The sequence below is a fragment of the Mesoplodon mirus genome (assembly GCF_964341445.2).
Source record: "Mesoplodon mirus genome assembly, chromosome: 8".
In the NCBI taxonomy this organism is placed as follows: domain Eukaryota; kingdom Metazoa; phylum Chordata; class Mammalia; order Artiodactyla; family Ziphiidae; genus Mesoplodon; species Mesoplodon mirus.
Window position 1 is genome coordinate 109,863,514 of NC_138984.1, and position 20,501 is coordinate 109,884,014.

Below are 20,501 nucleotides of genomic sequence, written 5' to 3' on the forward strand. Positions count from 1 at the left end.
TAACAACAAGGGTTGGTTAGGAAGTGGAGAAAATGGGACCTTCATACAAAGCTGGTGGGAATTTAAAATGGTGCGGCCGCTTTGGTAAACAATCTGGCAATTCCTCAAATAATCAAATATAGAGTTACAGTCTAACCCACCAACTCTACTTCTAGGTATATACCCAAGAGAAATTAAAACATACGTCCACATGAAAACTTATACATGAATGTTTATAGCAACATTATAATAGGCAAAGTCAGAAACAACCCAAACATCCATCAAATGATGAATTAACAAAATGTGGTTTAGCCATACAATGGAATATTATTCAGTCATAAAAGGGAATGAAGTGCTGATGAATTCCACAACATGAACAAACCTCAAAAACATTATGCTAAGGGAAAGAAGGCAGTCACAAAAGACCACAAATGCCCTTATTTCATTCATATGAAATGTCCAGGATAGGGAACTCTACAGAGTCAGAAAGCAGATCAGTGGTTGCTTATGGTTGGGAGCTTGGCAATGGGGGGATAGAAGGGTGATAGCCAAAGAGTATGGGGTTACTTTCTGAGGAGATGAAAATGCTTAAAACTTACTATGGTGATGGTTGTACATATCTGTGAACACACTAAAAAAGGTTGAATCGTACATTTTAAATAACCGTATTGTATATGAATTATATTTACTAAAGCTGCTTAAAAATATTTGAGCCATGGCTATTGGGGTCTACTTGCTACAACAGTTCAGCCTATCCTAACGAACACAACCCATAATCTCACAATCCATTTATATGCTTATTTTGATATATATCCTCCATACTTTGTTTTGCATAAATATAATTTTTTAAAAAACAACATTCTTTTTTTTTTTAATGTTGACAATTGCATATAACAATGAATACCAATTTTTTTTTTTTTCGGTACGCAGGCCTCTCACTGCTGTGGCCTCTCCCGTCATGGAGCACAGGCTCCGGACATGCAGGCTCAGTGGCCATGGCTCACGGGCCCAGCCGCTCCATGGTATGTGGGATCTTCCCCGACCGGGGCATGAAACCACGTCCCCTGCATCGGCAGGTGGACTCTCAACCACTGAGCCACCAGGGAAGCCCTCTTATAGTTTTAAATCTTGAGTTGACCAACAGTTGAGGTTCCTTTGTCTTTCAATTTTAATTTTACCATAGCATATCAATTTTTAACTTTTTTCTTTTTTTCTTTTTGTTGTTGTCATGTTTTACGATCAGAAAGATTTCCTCAACTTTAATACCAATCTCTCTAGCATATTTTTAAATTAATTTTTATTGGAGTATAGTTGATTTACAATGTTGTGTAGTTTCTGCTGTTAGTTTCTGTTGTGTTAGCAAAGTCGATCAGTTATACATATACATATGTCCACTCTTTTTTAGATTCTTTTCCCACATAGGTCATTACAGAGTAGTGAGAAGAGTTCCCTGTGCTACATACAGTAGGTTCTTGTTAGTTATCTACTTTATATATTGTAGTATGTTTATGTAAATTTCCAACCTTCTATCTTTTTCCTCTAAATGTTCCTTTTTATAGTACCCTATTCTTTTTCATGAACATAAAATCTTCTCTTATGCTTCTGAAGATATTAATTACAGGGTTCTTTTTTAGTGTTGGTCTGACCTCCACATTGTCTGCTTTCTCTGGTTTCTTTTCTCCTTCCCTCTCGCCCCCCAGTTTGTTCACTTTCTTCTCTGTCTTTCATTGTAGAGGGTTATTTTAAATATATGTTTTTCACTGGCTTTTTGTGCTTGTTTAAAAGTGAGGCACTCATGACTGGAAACTATTTGTGTGTAGGTGCAGTGTGCTAACTGGTGAGCACACTGTACAGTCAGAGAGTGGGGACCAGACTCCTTTGCTGTGGCTCCTCAAATGTCAGTGTCAGGAGTTCTTTTATCTCACCCTAGACGGTGTCTCCAGGCAGAAGTCTAGTGCAGGCTAGACACCTCCTAGCCTGCACTCTTAGGTATGGCTGCCCGCATTCTGGTTGCTGGCAAAGGCAAGGGGGGCTAGAGGTAACCCCGCTCAGGATGTAGAGTGTCCCTTGATCCCCTTTTTATCCCCTCGCCTTACTTCTATCCTTAGCTGTGTGGCCATCTGCAAGCCCAGAGCTGCTCCATTTCAGTCTCTTCCCAGGGCACCTCTGTCTGTTCAACCCACTCCAATCAGTTCTCCATCCTGATCTCTGCCCTGAAGCTTCTCTTGTCCAGGTCCTCGATGGCCTCCGTCTTGCTAAATTCAAAAGCTGTTTTTCTGTCCTCATCTTACTCATCCTCTCAGAAGAATTCAACACCGTTTAGTATTCAGTCTTCCTAGGAATCCCTTGTGTATTCCGTGACAAGAGGTCTCTCCACTCCCTTCCCTTCGACAGAATTCCCTTCTCTGATTCACTTCCCACAACCTTTTACAAATGTAACACAGACATGCCACTCCCCTGCCTAAGCACAGTGAAGCACCTCATCACACTTCAAATGCATCCAGTTTCCTTAACATGACCCCAAAGTCTCCATGTCATCTCTCTCCACCTTCCCCTTCAGCTCATCTCTGACCACCCTCTGTGCACTGACTCTGCCCCAGCCAACCTGGCCCTCTTCCTGTGCCTGAAACACACCCAAATTGGTCCCCTGAGGGAGTCTTGCACTTCGGTTCTTCTCCATTAAACACCCTGCTGTCAGATCTTCCCAAAGCCGGCCCCTTCTCCTTATCCAGCCTTCAACTCAAACATCACCTGTTCACCCAACCCAGTGATGTGTTCCCACCACCATGACCTCTGCTACACTTACTGCATCAGTCAGTTCTATTGTCACCATGACATTTAAAACTGTGTGACCTACAATGAGGAGAGGGATGGCGGGAGGGACAAATTAGGAGCATGAGATTAACAGACACAATTTACTATACACAAAAAAGGGTTTACTGTAGAGCACAGGGAATTAATTATACCCAATAGCTTATAATAACTTTTAATGGAATATAATCTGCAAAAAAGTTGAATCATTATGCTATACACCTGAAACTAACACAATACTGTAAACCAACTGTACTTCAATAAAATAAAATTATGTGATATTATCTTGGTTACTTCTTATACACTTTCTGTCTGAATCCCCTACAAGAATAGAAGCTCCACGTGGACAGAAGTATTGTCTGTTTTGCCCACAAGTGCCATCAAGCGGCGCCCGGCACACGGTGGATCCTTGGTAAGTGTTCACTGCGTGAACACATGAAGTGGTTACACATGTGGTGAGCTCTCTGTGGGAAATCACTGTAATGCAGCACAAGAAGGATCCGTTTGCAGCTCAGTCTGCCACCTACATGGAACGCTTCCCAACAGAACAGATTTAAAATGCTCCTTGACCACGATGGTCCCCAAAACTACTTATCACCACACAGAGCACAGAACTTCTACCCAGAAAGGCAGAGGACACACCTCACAGAGCCACTTCTCATCAGCAGAAAAGCGGGCACCTAGCAAGCAGTAAAAATCTCCCACAGAAATTAGTTAAGAAAAATTCAATGCCTTGAGACAGAACTTTGGACAAGTACACAAGTAAATACTAAGAATTTAGCACAAATCACTGCAGTATGTGGATAAGCAGAAAAACATCCAAAATAGTCTAAAAGAGACTGCTCTCTTGTTCCCACTGCTTATGGGCTCTAGCTACTTCCTTGGTGTGAAAGAACTAAAAGTTGGCATCAGAATTTTCTGTAAATCTTTGAGTTTACACTTATATAAATGTGCATGGTAAACTGTATATGGGTCTCCAAAACAATGGTGAGGAATTAGTCACACTCAACCAATTCTGACTTAAAGAATATTTCTTGATATTTCATACATGTAGCATACAAACGTGTGGACACTCCTGTACTTTCTTTAAAGTGTGAACACTTTTTGACCCTAAAATGCTACTTTAAGGAAGCTAACCAAAGGAACTAATTAAGAATGTGAGTTAATTTGGGGCTATAAGGACAGTCATTACAATATCATTTATAATAGCAACCTAAATGTCCAACGGTACGAGAATGGTTAGAGCCATCTAAAAAGTTATTCCGTGGAGAAATATTTATTGGCCTCGAATGATTTCTCTAGGTTGAAAAAAGCAGGTTACAAAATAATATGATCCCATTGTATTTATACGATACATATATATACACATATATATACATCTACTATACATGGAGAGAGAGAGGAAGAATATAAATACCAAAATGAAATTTTAAAAGCAGTTTCTCTAGATAATAATAATATGGAAGATTTTTTTAATATTTGTTTCATTTTTTTATCCTAATCTAAATTTTCTGTTTTTCGTATAACGAATAGCTGCTACCACTGCAATATGAAAGAAAAAAGCCATAGAATTTTAATCAAAACTTTGTCGGTGATCAAAATGGGCACAATCAAGTAGGAAATGCGCTTTACAGTGGTTCTTAATCAGTTTATCCCACCTGAAAGAGCCACCCATAATGCACATATGGACGACAGCACAAGCCTTTAAGCCTAAAATAAACTGATAGAGCCCAGCAGACACCTGCGATTTGGATCTCTCTAGACACAGCTGGAGGACCACTTCTTCCTTCCTAAATCTGTCTAATCCTGTAACCTCCATGAAGCTACTACCCCAAGCTCCTCCCTTTAGCCCTCTCATCAGCGTTTTTATTCCTCTTCTTTGGCTCCTTGTCTTAGCCTGGGCTGTCATCACAAAATACCCCAGACTGGGTGGCTTAAACAGCAGAAGTTTATTTCTCACAGTTCTGGAGGTGGGATGTCCAAGAAAGATACAGGCTGATTCAGCGCCTGGTGAGAGTGCTCTTCCTGGCTTGCAGACAGCACCTTCTCTGCGCGTCTTCCATGGCCTTTTCTTGGTGTGAGCGCGCGGGGGCCGGGGGGAGAGCACAGTCTCTTTGTACAAGGCCACTTAATGCCATCGTGAGGAGCCCACCCTCGTGGCCTCATCCAACAACAATTGATTCCCAAAGGCCCCTTCTTTAAACACCAGCACAGTGAGGGTTAGGCTTTCAACACACGGATTTGGGGGGCGGGGGGACACAAACATTCAGTCCATAGCACTCCTCTTCTCATTAAATATGAATGTTTTCCAGGCTCTGTCCTGATGTCCTATACATTCTCCATCATTCACATGCATCGGTGGTTTCCACCCCGTCTTTTTTTTAAATCTCAAATATGACCCAAACTCCAACCCCAGACCCAAATCTTCCCTGAGTCCCACAAACGGCTCAAACTCAAATGTCCTGAAGTTTCTACCCTTCTCCAATCTCACTTTAGGATAAAGAAAAACAAAACACATATGAAAAGGGGGAAATAGCTCAATCCAGGATCTTAAGACCCAGAATTCAGACCTTAGCATGAGGGGTGTGACTGGCCTCGTGTGGAACTAGCAGTGGTCCCAGGTGCTGATGTGCCAGGGCCATGAAACCCCCGGCTCTTGGCCTCTCTGAGCTGGCAGACATCTCACTAAGTGGACTGCCAAAACATCCAAACTACGGGACACCTCTAGAAACAAAGGGAGCACCTCATGTCACAAATGGCATATCACCTGTCTTCTTGAGGTTTCACGAGCCAATCAAAGTAAAAGCAACCTTGGAACGAGTTAACATCGTGCTTCTCACCAGACGTGGCCTAATTCACATTAGCCCTGGAGATTTCTAGAACATACACCAAATTTCCTTTTTCCTTTTTATACTTGTTTTATAATTACTGAATAAATGCTTTTATTTAAAAATTGAAAAAAAAAAAAAAAAAACCCTGCTCCATTTCAGTCTCTTCCCAGGGCACCTTTGTCTGTTCACTCCTCTTAGCAGCCCTCTTAGCAGCCCATGCTCTAGCCATTTCTCTCCCAGGTTAGGGCTCAGCTTCTAGGTTTCTCCATCACTCAAATCGGAACGGTCTTTGCAACAGGCAGATCTAGTGCATTTCGCCCACTGAAAATCCTGGGATGGCTTCCCCTTATCCCCGGCATAGGATCCTCTAGGACCTGGCTCCTGCCTGCTGCCCACACCTCCACGCTTCGGTCTCGCTCACTCTTGCTGCACGTGCTGTTTCTGAGCAAGCCACGTTCTGTCACCTCCACTCCCTTGCATGCGCGTTTACTCACACCTTGCTTCCTGTTCCCAACCTCCCAGCTCCTCTCCTACCTGAGAACTTCCCTGGGAACCCTCCCCCGCGCAACCCGCCGAGATTTTCGAGCTCCCTCCTACTTGCTCCTGGTTGTACCTCAGAGAGCCTCAGGGTAGCCAGACCCTGCCGTATTTTGTACTAAATGCCGACCTCTCTCGCCACTGTATTGCGAGCGCCCAGAAAACAGTCATGGGGTCTTTTCACCTTTCTTCTCACATGCGATTTTGGGCTTAGACATAAATGATCAAGAAGTATTTTTGAATGAGTTGATGAATAAAATAATGAGCAAACCAAAGAATGACTAAATGGCACCAATGACCTCTAAGATTAAAATAGCCTTCAGAAGTGCTGAGGAATCCTTGTGGCCTTGGATATGGAACATTGGAATTGGGGGAATAAAAAGACTACAGGAGTTACTTGTGTTACACGGGCGTCAGGAGAGTCAGGGTAATCTGATGTCGAAAAGATGTGAGATGTTGGCCTGAAGAGCTTTGCAAGATTCTCTACAATTTGATTTGGTGATTTTTCTACAGCCGTTGAGAAGGAGACACTGCAGCTCAGACCCACTGTTTTTTAGAAAATAAACTTCAAAAGATAACCAAGGGAAAACAAATCCCACTGAAAGCAACATTCTGTTAATCAGAGACTCTGAGGTGTGACCTGCCCAGGCAGGCTCTTCTGCCATTTTATATTTCCTCTTTAATCTATCCCTGGATGCTACAGTTTTCAACTCGCAGAGATTTAAGAGACACTTTGATTAACAGACTTGATCACTTCTGCTCATGTTTATTTAACCAAGGTGTTCTCCTCTGCGTTTCACATTTCACACCCCCTTAGCACCATTCCCCACCCCCATAGCACCATTCCCCTTTTATTACAGAAACTGAAGAATGTGATGGCCTGCCAGACAGCAGAGTAATTTATGAAAAATATATTTTTTAAAGGAGAGTGTATTAAAGCTTGAAAAGAACTCTGAGCCTGTTGCTATTTTAATTTTAAATAGTCTATGCAAATAATTAAATGTCAGCTCATACTGACGCCATCAAATTTAGGAGAGTATATGGTATACAACCCCAGAGTCCTAGGAAATATTAAATCAGATTTACCAGGGCACTGCTTCATATCTTGTTTTTGACATGAAACAACAGTATGAATGGGGTGAAAAAGGAACCAACTTCCAAAAACCTCTACCTGCTATAAATGTTTCCATACGTACCACTATTCTTTAAAAAGAGGTGAAAAGAAACAGAGATGAATTCCAAATATATTTAAGCACTAAATCTCTCTTTGGTCTTTTATTTTTCTCAAGTCTCTCCTTCCTCACACTAGCCAATTTCAGATATTGACTTCCAGGAGAGGACGGATGAGAAAAGCCAGTATTCAGTGATAATAAGGTAATGAATGCTGCTCACCCTACTTTAGGACAGTTTAATTTGGATATTTACCTGAACTTTGCTCATGGCTTTGCACACCTGGGTCTCAATCAGTCACACTAATGTGCACTGTGTACTGTGTACTATGTAGTGTGTCTCTGGTGCAGCTATTCTAGATCAGCAGGAAAGGAAAATCCCTTCAAAATGACATTGAAGGACTTCCCTGGTGGCACAGTGGTTAAGAATCTGCCTGCCAATGCAGGGGACATGGCTTCTAGCACTGGTCCGGGAAGATCCCACACGCCACGGAGCAACTAAGCCCGTGCACCACAACTACTGAGCCTGCACTCTAGAGCCCACGAGCCACAACTACTGAACCCAGATGCCACAACTACTGAAGTCTGCCTGCCTAGAGCCCATGCTCCACGACAAGAGAAGCCACTGCATTGAGAAGCCCATGCACCGCAATGAAGAGTAGCCCCCACTCGCGGCAACTAGAGAAAGCCCGCGCACAGCAACGAAGACCCAACACAGCCATAAATAAATAAATAAATAAATATTTTTTAAAATTCTCACTAAATAAAGTGACATTGAAAAAACACAATGGTCAGTGAATATTTATTGTGTGAAGAATTGTGATACATCATAGATGCTCCATGATGAATATGACACTATTACACTTTTGAGAAAAGGGGATAACAGCGGAAAATGTGCCTTCTCCTTTTAAATTCTTAATTAGTGATTAAGATAAATTCCTGTTTCCAGAGTACCTAATAACTGGTCATCAGGAGATGGACTAGAATCAAGCTGAATGTCAGAAGGAAACCAGCTTTTCTTTTTTAATTAATTAATTTATTTATTTTTGGCTGTGTTGGGTCTTCCTTTCTGTGCAAGGGCTTTCTCTAGTTGCAGCAAGAGGTGGCCACTCTTCATCGCAGTGCGGGGGCCTCTCACTATCGCAGCCTCTCTTGTTGCGGAGCACAAGCTCCAGATGCGCAGGCTCAGTAGTTGTGGCTCACGGGCCTAGTTGCTCCATGGCATGTGGGATCCTCCCAGACCAGGGCTCGAACCCATGTCCCCTGCATTGGCAGGCGGATTCTCAACCACTGCGCCACCAGGGAAGCCCAGGACAGAATTGGTTGGCTATTAACAACCAATCCTGTGATGACAAAAGCTTAGCACTGACATCCACGTCCCGTGGCAGACATCACTAATCAATTAACGGCACTTGGCCATCCCTTCCACAGATACGTACTGGGTGTTTCCTACATGTCAGAACTCTAACTGGCACAGCAGACACTGCAGTGAACAAGGTAAACACAGTCCCTGCCCTCCTGGAGCTTACATTCTACTGGGAGAAGAAGGCAATAGGCAAGAAAGGGTATTTCAGATAATGAGAGGTGAGAGGAAGACAATTAAGCAAGGAAAGGAGATGGAGTGTCTGAGAAGAGGGAGGAGGAAAGGTACTTTAGCTGGGGTGGTCAAGTCCTCTTGGTAGAGGTCACATTTGGGGAGAAACTTGACCAGTGACAGAGGCCCAGCCTGACTGACTCCTCAACACAGGTCTCCTGGCAGCCATTACCAGCCAACTGCCGATTGGCTGTGCTATGGATGAACCCTGTACAAGGCACGCTGTGGAATGCAGAAAAGTCCAAGGTAAAAACCATTCAGTGGAGCTGGGGGAACACATTTAATGACCTCCAACAGCACAAGATGCTGAAATACAGAGTGGAAGGAAGACTTGGAAAACTTGGATTCTCGTCTTCCTTTCAACCTTTTCGATTCTCAGTTTCTTCATGAGTAAAATAAGAGGGTTGAACCCAATGGTCTATAAAATTCCTTTTAGACCCTATGGTCAATAATTCTAACTAAAAAGCAAAGTAGGGTTTTAGGCAATTAGAGAGATTAGCTAGATTAAGGAGAGAAGTCTTTTGTAAATGGGGTCATTTGAACAGTCAGAGGGAAAAAAAAAATGTAGCCACAGCTTCTTGGCGTCTTCTTGGTAATCTCAGAAAGAGCCACAATCAGCCCCTGGTTTTGCAAACAGCTTCAACTGCCACAATGCAAAGCAGTGTTCACCTTAATCTCTAGATGAAAACTAACTGGTGTGGTCTTCTCAGCCATACACATGTTCAAAATCACCATCATCCCAGTCATCTAGTCATCTCGAACACAAAGGGCTACACAAAGGCAAATCACCTTGTTGTGGAATAAAGAGGCAAGAGTTACTAGAGATTCATCTAGAAGAATCCACCTTTTACTGCTGCCTGCCAACAGGAGAGCCAGAGCTTTCAGAAGTGACACACAAGAGAATTATGGGTTTGCATGGTAATGATGGGTCTGGATCAAGACTCGTAGATTTGTTTCTAAAATTCCTGATCTTCCTTCACAATAGCATTAAAAATAGATCCCAAGTGCATGACAATGTCCCCCTTTTTACAGGCAGGAGTTCAAGTTTGGGTCATACAAATATTTGTATGTTACAGTGATATTGTGTTTTTAGATGAGAAATGATTGAAATTCACTTTGCGGGTACAAAGCGCTTCATAAATACTTAATCTCCAGAGAGACTTCAACTTAGAGTGTCTGACTCCACTTGGACTTCTTGTCCAAGTCACACAGGATCCCTCTCTATTTGTACACAGTTTGTGTCCCCAGCTGCTGATGGATGCTGACTTGGATCTGGCCACCCCGGCAGACTGAGACATCCAGAACAAGCCAGGAATGGTCTTTTGAGTGACTTATGATCCACAAATAGCCCCACCAACTCACTGTTTCTCTACTGTTCCATGCTCTGGAGCAAAGATGAAACTGTCTCTGTGACCCATCCTGGACCACAGGGATGGATGGTTTCATGGGAGGATATTCTCTCCAGAGAAGAGCTCATGCTACCACTCCAGCACTTTGGACGCATGAACTGTTCATCAGCCAAGTGACAGCTCCCACACACCCCAGCCAGGAGCTAAACAGAATGACCAAGGGCTCGTGTTCCCTGGGAACATACCAGAAAGGGCAGTGCAGATATCATCTCCTCCATTGTCCCCCCTAAAGCAACAGTTCTGAAGACACTCACTCAACACAGCTTTGGTCTACACTCCAGAGAGCCTTTAGGGCCAGATTGGAGTGTTCCCAGCCAGAGATTCATGGTTAGTAATAAAGCACAGCAGTGATATTATCTTCTTCCTAGTCCTCAATCTTCTAATTTGTAAAATGAAGGTTTGCATCTGTCTTTTAAGGCTTTCACATTGTGGAAAATAATTGGTGGATAAGCCTAAGTTCAAATCCCATCTCTGGCACTTACTGTTTGTGTGACCTGGTTTTCATTTACTTGTCTGTGTAATGAAATAATATTTGCTTCACAAGGTAATGGTAAGAAACAAATTAATTAAGCATATGAGTGCACTTGTTAAGCCACAGTGAGCTGTTTCACATGATACATACAGTGAGAGTCCTCTTCCATCACCATCCAGCACAGTTCCCTCCCCATGGAGATGCTCACTCAACACCGGACTGATTACTTATTGGATTTAAGCTGACAATAAACTTGTACCTGCAGTGTAGCCCAAACTCTGCTTGAAAGAAGAGTTTATCTGGAGCATCTCTGTTGAAGATGGAGACCCCAGGCTAACCACACCTCCTCACTGGTGAAATCTGGTTATAGCATCCAGGCACGCAGTATGAAGGATCTGGGTAAAGAGAAAAGGAAATCAGGCACCTAGGAGTGAGTGTTAAGTGTACATTATCTGTTTCACTATCTTAGTGGCTTTAAGACAATTGCCATATTATATCTTGTGATTTTATGGGTCAGGAATTCAGGCCAAGTTTAGCTGGGGGATGTTTCAGTTCCACATGGCATCAACTGAGATCAGGCTGTGATATTTAGACAGTGTGATATTTAGGCTGAACTGGAGGATCCAAGACACCTTCACTCGTAGTTGGGGGGCCTTGGCGTGAATGGCTGAAAGGCTGGGCTCAGCTGGACTGTCAACTGGAGTAGCTACATGTAACTATGCCAACATGGTGGTCTCAAGGTAGTCAGACTTCTGACAAAGTAAGCTGGGGCTTTGAGGTAGTGTTCCAAGAGACCAAGGTGGGAACTTCAAGCCTTCTTCTAACCAAGCCCTGGAAGTTATACAGCATCACTTCAGCCACACTCTACTGCTCTAGTGGTTCTGTTGGACCACTAAGGCTGCTCCACATTGAAGGGAATGAATAGCAAAGAATCTGCAGCCATCTTTAATCTACTCAATACCTGAACTTCAGTTCTGCTTTCTAGAATGAGCTGTGGGTACCACCCTTTCCGTCCTCTCATCCTTCCCAATGTCCTGCCAATGTCTTCCTCATGTAATAAGGAAGCCAAGACTGAGATATCACCAGGGCAACAGAAAAACCTCAACAGGTAACCCCCAAGTGGAGTTGCCAGATAAAATACAGGATGTACAGTTAAATTTGAATTTCAAATAATTAAAATAATACTAATAACTTTTAGTGCATTTTTGGAGACATACTAAACAAAAAAAAGATTGATCATTTGAAATTCAAATTTAGCTGGGTATTTTTCTTTGTTAATTCAGGCAACCCTACCTCCAGGTGACCTACATGGGCCATGTAGAATTAGGAAGAAAAAACTTAATTTAAGCCATAGAGACTTGGGGATTGTTTGTTACAGCCAAATAGCCTAAATTGACTTAATTTCTCATTTTGGATGAAAAATATTTTGATTAGGCTTAAGTGCAGCTCTAATATTTGAAAGGAAGTTGGCAGCTCCTCTACATAACAAAAGAGAAAATTGAAAGCTCTGGGGTATCATTTGAGAAGGAGAGATGGAGAGAAAACTGATAAAACACAGCCTCAGCCGTCAGGAAATCTCCCGTCTACTTGAAAAATAAAATAAGAGAAAGTGATGGTAGTGAGTAGTCCTGAGGGCACAGAAGTCACTGTGGGTTTGGAGGAGGCATGGAAGGACTTCGTGGGAAAGGTAGGCTTGCCTGACCTGGGGATGGCCCGATAAGTAGGATTTAGACACCGAGGAGCTGGGAGCAGGAATGTCCTGTGGGACATTGCACGGCCACTTTTGTCTGTGCTGTTACTTTCCAGCTTCTTCAGCACCTGTGGGCCTAGGCTTCCGGGCAGAGATGGGAGATAAAAGCACCAGGTGGCCAATGGGCCCTAGTTCACAGGACTGCTCGGATGCTGACAGATCGATTGCATGCCACCACAGAGGTGTCTGCGACTACCCTGGGCCTCTGGACCCAGAGATGAAGTAAAACCACCTTGTTGGGGAGTTGATGTTTCAACACACAAATCCAAACATTTTCGCTAACTTTTGTCTGAAACGTCAGTGTCATAGGAAATCTCCTTGATAGTAAGGGCCTGGCTCTCTTCATCTTCATGTGGCCCTACGCTACATAGCCCCACCCTTAGTGCATGGTGGGTGAAATATGTATAAGAACACAATCAATGGGACAAGGCCCTAAATATATTGTGACCCCTTTAGCTGCTACAGCTACTCCTTTTGGCCACCAGGGGGCGGCATGGTGTCTTGAACTACAAACTGGTTGGGTTTCCGAACCAGGGTGGATGTGATTCTCAAAAAACAGTTGGTACCAGGATGCCAGCTTCTGCCAACAGTTTCCTGGGCCCACAGCAAAGAGAGACAGAGAGAGGTAGTCATTTTTTTCCCTATAAAACTATTTATCCAATTTAAAGGAATACCCTTTGTTCTGAGATTGTCTTTCCCAGTACATGTTTTATCATGAAAACCTCCTTTCTTTTATGAAATGATGGCAACTATATGTGGCAGAGGGTTATTTTTTATTGTTAACATTCTTATTTAATCCAATAAATAATGGCAACTTTCTGGTGTTCACAAATGATTTTAGAAAATTACTTTTTGGGTTTCTGAAATCAAAAGTCAGAGATCCATTCATGTAGAATCAGACAGGGCCCAGGACAAAAAAGGGGGCAGAAATAAAGCTCACCTTTGGGTCCCCAGCCTTCTTTCCCACCACCCACTGCTGCTTCCTTCCTGCCCAGCAGGCCCAGGACAAAAAAGGGGGCAGAAATAAAGCTCACCTTTGGGTCCCCAGCCTTCTTTCCCACCACCCATTGCTGCTTCCTTCCTGCCCAGCAGGCCCAGGACAAAAAAAGGGGGCAGAAATAAAGCTCACCTTTGGGTCCCCAGCCTTCTTTCCCACCACCCATTGCTGCTTCCTTCCTGCCCAGCAGGCCCTGGTCAGCGGGTCAGCTCAGGGCCCTCTGCTCTCTCCCTGCCCAGCCTCCACCTCCTAGTTGAAACCCATTTTCAGGAAAGAATCTGCCATCAGCAGCTTAGTGAACATTTAAATCACTCCTTTTCTCGCCCAGAAAAACTGGCCTTCTGATCTCTGATTCCAGAACGCAGATGAGTGCAGCCAGTTCAAGGATTTCAGGCATCAGCAGAGGAAGATGTGAGATGAAAGCCAGTCAGTGAGGTGCTGAAATCAGGCCACCCAAGGGGTTTGACGATCCCAATCTGCTTTATCAGGGAGGCCAGAGGGGCCACCCCCAGAGCAAGTGGACCAGGTTCTCAGACAGAAGGTCCCAAATGCTCCTTCTTCCCTCACCTTTCTGGAAAGTCACAGGTCAAACCCGTAAGTGCCTACGATATTCTGTTCCTGATAACAGAGAGCCTTCCATCCACAGGATCAGCGCAGCCAGGGCAAAAGGTGACTCCCCAAATCATAAAGGCCTGCTTCGGTCTCACGCCAAGAGGTACTGGCCACAGTGCACGTGGGATACAGTACTGCACTAGTTTTAGCAATGATTGCATCCAACAGATCCGTGGGTCTGCACTGAGACCCGCCATAGGCACCACAGGGACACAAAGGAATATGAAATGCAGGGAGGCTGCCTGCAAAGATGCTCCAAAACAATTGCCAGAATTGAAAAGAGATGACAACTGGTTTGGGAGACTTGGAAAAGCTTCATGATCTGGGCCTGGAATAAAGGGTAGGGTTTTGACAGGAAACAAGAAAGGAAGGACCTATTCATCAGAGATACAGCCTGATCCAAGGGCTCGAGCAGAAAGTACAGGGTTGTGTGTAGGGCACAGGGCCCAGTTCAGTTTGGCCAAAATATCAGGCAAGTAGCAGGAAAACAGGGAAATGATAAGGAAAGGCAGGAAGGCGCTGCAGGCAGGTAGAGGTGGGCCTGAGCCCCAGGGGCCACAACAGACCCCTCTTCGGTCTCGGTTGACCCTCTAAGCTCAGCTCCTTGACTATCAAATGTGGATAATGGGCCTTACTTTTCAGAGATTTAAATAAGAGAATGGGTGTGCAATTGGTATTACATTTTAGTTTACAAACCCAAGCAGTAAAAAAAAAAAAAAAAGTTTTAAAGTAAGTTTTACTTTTTTCTTATTCAATTTCTGTTCCAAGCCTCATTCTCCCTGATGTGGGAAATGTCATGTCATATAGTTCAGGACTCTGGCTGCAAACGTTCTGGGCCAAGTCGGGCCCACCCAGCCCTCAGTGCTGGCATGTACAGGGGCCTCTCTCACTCCACCTGCCCCTCACGTGTGACCCACACTGACTGCTCGTCCACCATCCTCACTCCTGGCAGGATGAGTTTGCTGGGGCTGCCGAAACAGAGAACCCCAACCTGGGTGGCTTTAAAAAATGGAAATTTATCCTCTCCCGGTGCTGGAAGCTGGAAATCTGAAATCGAGGTGTCCGCAGAGCTATGCTCCTTCCAAAGGCTCTAGGAAAGAATCTTTCCCTGCTTCTTCTCGCTTCTGGTGGTCGCTGGCAATTCTTGGTGTTCCCTGGCTTGCGGCTGCATCCCTCCATGTCTGCCTCCATCTTCGTGTGGCTGTCTTCTCTCTCTGTGTGTGCAGCTCTTGTCCAAATATTCCTCTACTTCTAAGGACAGTAAACTATTGGATTAGGGCCCACCCTCATCCAATATGACCTCGTTCTAACTTGAGGATATCAGCAAGACCCCACTGCCAAATCAGGTCACATTCTGAGGTTCCAGGTGGACCTGAATTTGGAAGAGACACCATGCAATTCAGTGCACTCTCTGAGAGGTGCCCTCCAGCCCACGGATTTCCCCTGCTGGTTCTATGCCTCTCGAAGGCACCTGGGTCTTTCTGGCCCTCTGCTGTGGGGTGAGGGACAGCCCTCTCTGCTCTGAGACCCTCCCACCCTTCCTGTGTTCCCCTCAGGGGTTCAGGTCCTCACCCCGAGGTCCCATAAGCCCAGCCCTTCCCTGGGAACTTGGCTGAAGGTGGATGAGAGCAATGCAGCCTCGCTGGGCTCAGACCCAGCAGCACCCCCCCTCTTTTCACCCCCAGTACTGCCTTCTCTCTCCCCAACCTGGGACCATTGTGTCTATTTACTACCTGTGCTCCCAAGTCTATCGGGCAGGGCCTAAACTTTTTTTTTTTTTTTTTAACATTTAAGGATGCTTTCATATTTTGTAGTGACATCAATTTTTCAATAGAAAATATTTGGCCAAGCGTGACACAGACAACATACATTTGAGCTTGGGTGAGTTTCTAGAGGTGATTTAAATGGTATGTGATAAAGTTATTTTTACCCTAGCTCGTTTTTTTTTTGTTTTTTTTTTTTAGGCCTAAACTCCTGAAACTCAAAAGCCAAGAAAAGAACTCTTTTCTGCAGAGCTTTGGACTTCCTGACATGCATCTCACTGGCTAAACGGGGCCAAGGGGGTCTGCTAAGAAAACACCAGCAGTAAAGTGACTCATAATTTGAAAATACTATCCCACTGCCCCACTCAGCCGCCCAGCTCACTGAACGTGTGTGAAGGTCTAGGGTTGTCCCCGGGGTGTACATTTCTGTCACCCAGGATGACCGGCCATCTGGGTTTGCTTTGCTCTCAGTGCTAAAAGCAGGAAAGTACCAGGCAAACCAGAACACGATCGTCGCCCTGCAGTAAACGTCATGACCTTCCCCAGTCCAGGGATGCTAAACAACCCTGCAGGTGGGGATTACAGCTCAGGTCTTAGAATCCAAAGTGTTGAACAAACAAGAAGTCTCTCCAACAAAGGCTTTTTTTTTTTTTTTTTTTTTTTTTTAAACAGGGCTACTGGTTATAATGTCAGAGAAACGCCAGCAGCGAGGTGTTTGGCAACTGGTAGGATACCACAGAGGCATCACGGAGGGAGGACTCGGATAGCCAGGTCCTCTTGGGGCGGCTCACCCCGCAGCTCTCCCCTCACACGTGGCCTTCTCTATGACTCTGGTCCACACTCGGCAAGCCGCTGCCCCAGCACAAAAAGAACACTCGACTACTGTTCCATATTCTCGGAAATAAAAATATTGTAGGCTCGCCTACCCCACTCCCCCGGGGACTCATTCTTCCCGGCTTTCTGCGTTTTGACTGCAGCCGGGCAGGCATCTGATTCTGCAGCTCGTCTGAGGGGCGGAAAAGCAACGTGGAGTTCCACAGCCTGAAACCTAATTTCTGGTAGAAAAGTACCATCTGGTGGATATTGCGGAAACTGCTCACGTCCTGTGCTTGAAACGGAGCACCTGAGAGCAGCTCGCCCGACAGAATGCCCATGGAAATAGTACTCCGAGATCGAGCGAAAGCTTAGCATCCAGATACGGGCTCTTCCCCTTAAATATTGGACTCCACATACAGCTATTCTCAGAACCAATCAGAAGCATCTAACAGAGTCTGTTTCCTGGCCTCCTTTGTCCCATTTACAAGGACAGCCGTCCCCTTACCTGCGGTTTGGCTCTCTGCGGTTTCGGTTACCCACGGTCAACCACGGTCTGAAAATATTAATTAGCGAATTCCAGAAAAAAACAGTTCATACACATTTTAAATAGCGCGCCATTCTGAGCCGCATGAAGAAATCTCGCGCGGTTTTAAATCCCGCGCGGTTTTAAATCCCTCCCGGATGTGACTCAGCGCTTTGTTGGGCGCAGCTGCCTATTGATCACTTAGGAGCCGACTGGTGTCAGATCAACAGCTGGGAAGGCTCCGGGCTTGTGTTCAAGTCACCCTTATTTTACTGAATAATGACCCCAATGCACAAGAGCGCTGGTGCTAGCGACTCGGATGCCAACCACAGAAAGTGCTCCCTTTAAGTGAAGAGGGGAAAGCTCTGGATGTAATGAGAAGAGAAAAAAAAAAAAATCATATGCTGAGGTTGCTAAGATCTACAGTAAGAACAAATCTATCCGTGAAATTGTGAAGAAGGGAAAAGGAGTCCCTGCTAATTTTGCTGGCACACCTCAAACTGCAGAAGTTACGACCACAGCACGTGGTAAGTGCTTAGTTAAGACGGAAAAGGCACTCAATTTGTACAATAAGATACCTTGAGAGAGACTCATTCACATGACTTCTATTACAGTATATTGTTATTTATTTTATTTATTTATTTGGCTGCATTGGGTCTTCATTGCTGCACACGGGCTTTCTCTAGTTGCAGCAACCGGGAGCTACCCTTCGTTGAGGTGTGCGGGCTTCTCATTGCAGTGGCTTCACTTGTTGCAGAGCATGGGCTCTAGGCGCGCGGGCTTCAGTAGTTGCGGCACATAGGCTCAGTAGTTGTGGCTCGCGGGCTCTAGAGCGCAGGCTCAGTAGTTGTGGCTCACAGGCTTAGTTGTTCCGCGGCATGTGGGATCTTCCCGGACCAGGGCTTGAACCCGTTTCCCCTGCATTGGCAGGTGGATTCTTAACCACTGAACCACCAGGGAAGTCCTATTTCAGTATATTGTTATGATTGTTCTATTTTATTATTAGTTATTGTTCATCTTTTACTGTGTCTATGTATGTATAGGCAAAACATAGTACATGTAGGATTTGGTACTATTCATGGTTTCAGGCATCCACTGGGGGTCTTAGAACGTATCCCCTGTGGATAAGGGAGGGACGACTGTAAATCAAATAGCTATTCAGTGTCTATTCTGAAGTATAATTCTGCTTCTCTTTATCGTGGACATTCATCTCTGAGAGTTGTATCTTGAGAAATCTAGTCATCTCTCATTCGAAAGCCTTTTGCTTGTCGAGTCCTACTCTCCGTGGACAGATTCACACGTGGTTAATCCTTCTGTGGAGGAGTCCTCTCCCCAGCTCACCATGGCCCCTTCCTCTGAGACTCTGCGCCCCTAATGAAGATGGGGGTCCCAGCATGCTTGTCCACCAGTCCCCGGCCGCAGTTGGTTGAGCTGGGATGGCCATCTCACTCAAGCTGGGCAGCCAGATTCTTGCCTTCCTGGCATTTGGGATTTGGAACCGGTATTCAGAAACCGTGAACTGTTGCAGCTAGATCTGCAGTGAGGGGGTACTGAGGGGCGATTGCTGCCACCACGTGCACAGGAAAGCAACCAAGGCCGGCCGGCCACGAGCAGACCCCAGACCGGAGAACAGCCAGCGGCAGAGACCCTCCTGTCTGTGCTCTGGAGCATTCTGTGTCCCGGGTTGCACGCTGGCCCTCAGACTTCAAGAGCCTCGCTGTGTCTACCAGGGAATTCCCCTTTTTCTACTGGAGCAGGCTCTGTGGTTACTTATAATTAAGACACACACACAGACACACAGACACACAAACACACACAGGCACACACACAGGCACAGATACACGCACACACACACAGACACACACAAACACACACAGACACAGACACACACACAGACACACACAAACACACACACAGACACAGACACACACACAGACACACACACACACACACACAACACACTCTCTCTCTCTCTCTGAAGATCTGTCAGTAGGTCCTGAAGCCCGAGCTGCCAGACCTCTGAGGTCACCTGGGGGAGTCAGAGGAGTTCACAGAAATAAAAAATCACTTCTAATAGAAAAAATTCTGAGGGACTCCATGCTCTATATAACACCTGTGATCTACAACAAGATAAACCATCCTGCTCGGGCCTGTCTGAAGGTTCTAGCAAGGGAGGTGGCTACACCTCTGCCCGCCCGAAGAGCAGGTTTTCTCCGATCATCGTCCAGGGTGCAAACTGTTTCGGGGAGGAAGTGCCTGGTGACGGAGGAAGGAGACACCCACTCCCCATCACAGCAGTCACGCCGCAGTGGGTGGCAGACGAGGCAGCCAGAGGCTTCCCTGATGGCCCCTGGGTTCCCCGGGAAGCGACTGCAGTTTGGTGGGCAGGCTGCGGGAGGGGAAAGAGGCAGGATGAAGAACTGAGCTGCGATGCGGCCAGAGACCAGCCTCCGCCGTCCCCACGGGGAGCTCTGCAGTGCAGACGGCCTGTCGGGGTTGCCCACATTGGGCGAAGATGTCCCAGCCTTTATACCCTCGTATCCGTCAGTCACTGGGTGTGGGTCGCCTAGCAAAGGCAAGCCCTGGGGCAGGGAGGCCCTCTACTGCTGTAGGCTGTCTGCTGCAGGCCTCCCAGCAAGGGGGCAGCAAGTCCTTCCCTGAGGGCATCCCCAGTCCCTGACAACTAGCTGGGCTCCTAACGTGGTGTTTATTCCCTTGTGAAGGTCTCATTCCCGCTAGGAGACGGCATCTTTCTCGTTCTGTTCTTTCTGACCCTCGCGCGATGACACGTTGACACGGGCGTTTACCCAAAGCACATGAAACCATCCCCCAAAGACCAGGACCTGTATGCAAGAAACATGGGGGAAACCACCTACATTTGTTCCATTTTTACTTTTGCTCCCTTTGCCCCTTCTCTTTACTATTTCTCCCCTTTTTTGGTTTTCTTCCTTCTCTCCGTTCCCACCTTCTACAGGTCAGAGTTTTGTTTTCTAAGAGGATAAGCAGCAGGCTGATTTGTACTAGGGGGTGCGTGATGGCTAACTGATCATTCCTGTCCAATGCAGTCTTCTGTATTCCTGCTGTGGTCCAGATGTTCATTTCACCTGTATCTAGACAATCTTTTACTTGGTCTCCCTTCCCCATTTCTTCCCTAGTCCACCTCGACCCCTGAAGCCACACAAATCAACTTTCAGTATCACTTTTGTCCCGTCACTCCCTTGCTCCGTGTCTCTTCAGT

The 20,501-nt window shown here is 45.6% G+C and overlaps 1 long non-coding RNA gene across 1 annotated transcript in view; it reads right to left on the bottom strand.

Annotated features, from left to right (window-relative positions):
• The window catches only part of LOC309809946, a 44,517-nt gene extending 27,162 nt beyond the window's left edge, over positions 1-17,355 (bottom strand). Inside the window, exons 1-2 of the long non-coding RNA XR_014294925.1 lie at positions 17,246-17,355; positions 11,062-11,197 (exon numbers count right to left, since the gene is read on the bottom strand). This is a non-coding gene — a long non-coding RNA (uncharacterized lncRNA). The remainder of the gene's footprint in view (positions 1-11,061; positions 11,198-17,245) is intronic.
• Between the last annotated feature and the right edge of the window lie 3,146 nt (positions 17,356-20,501).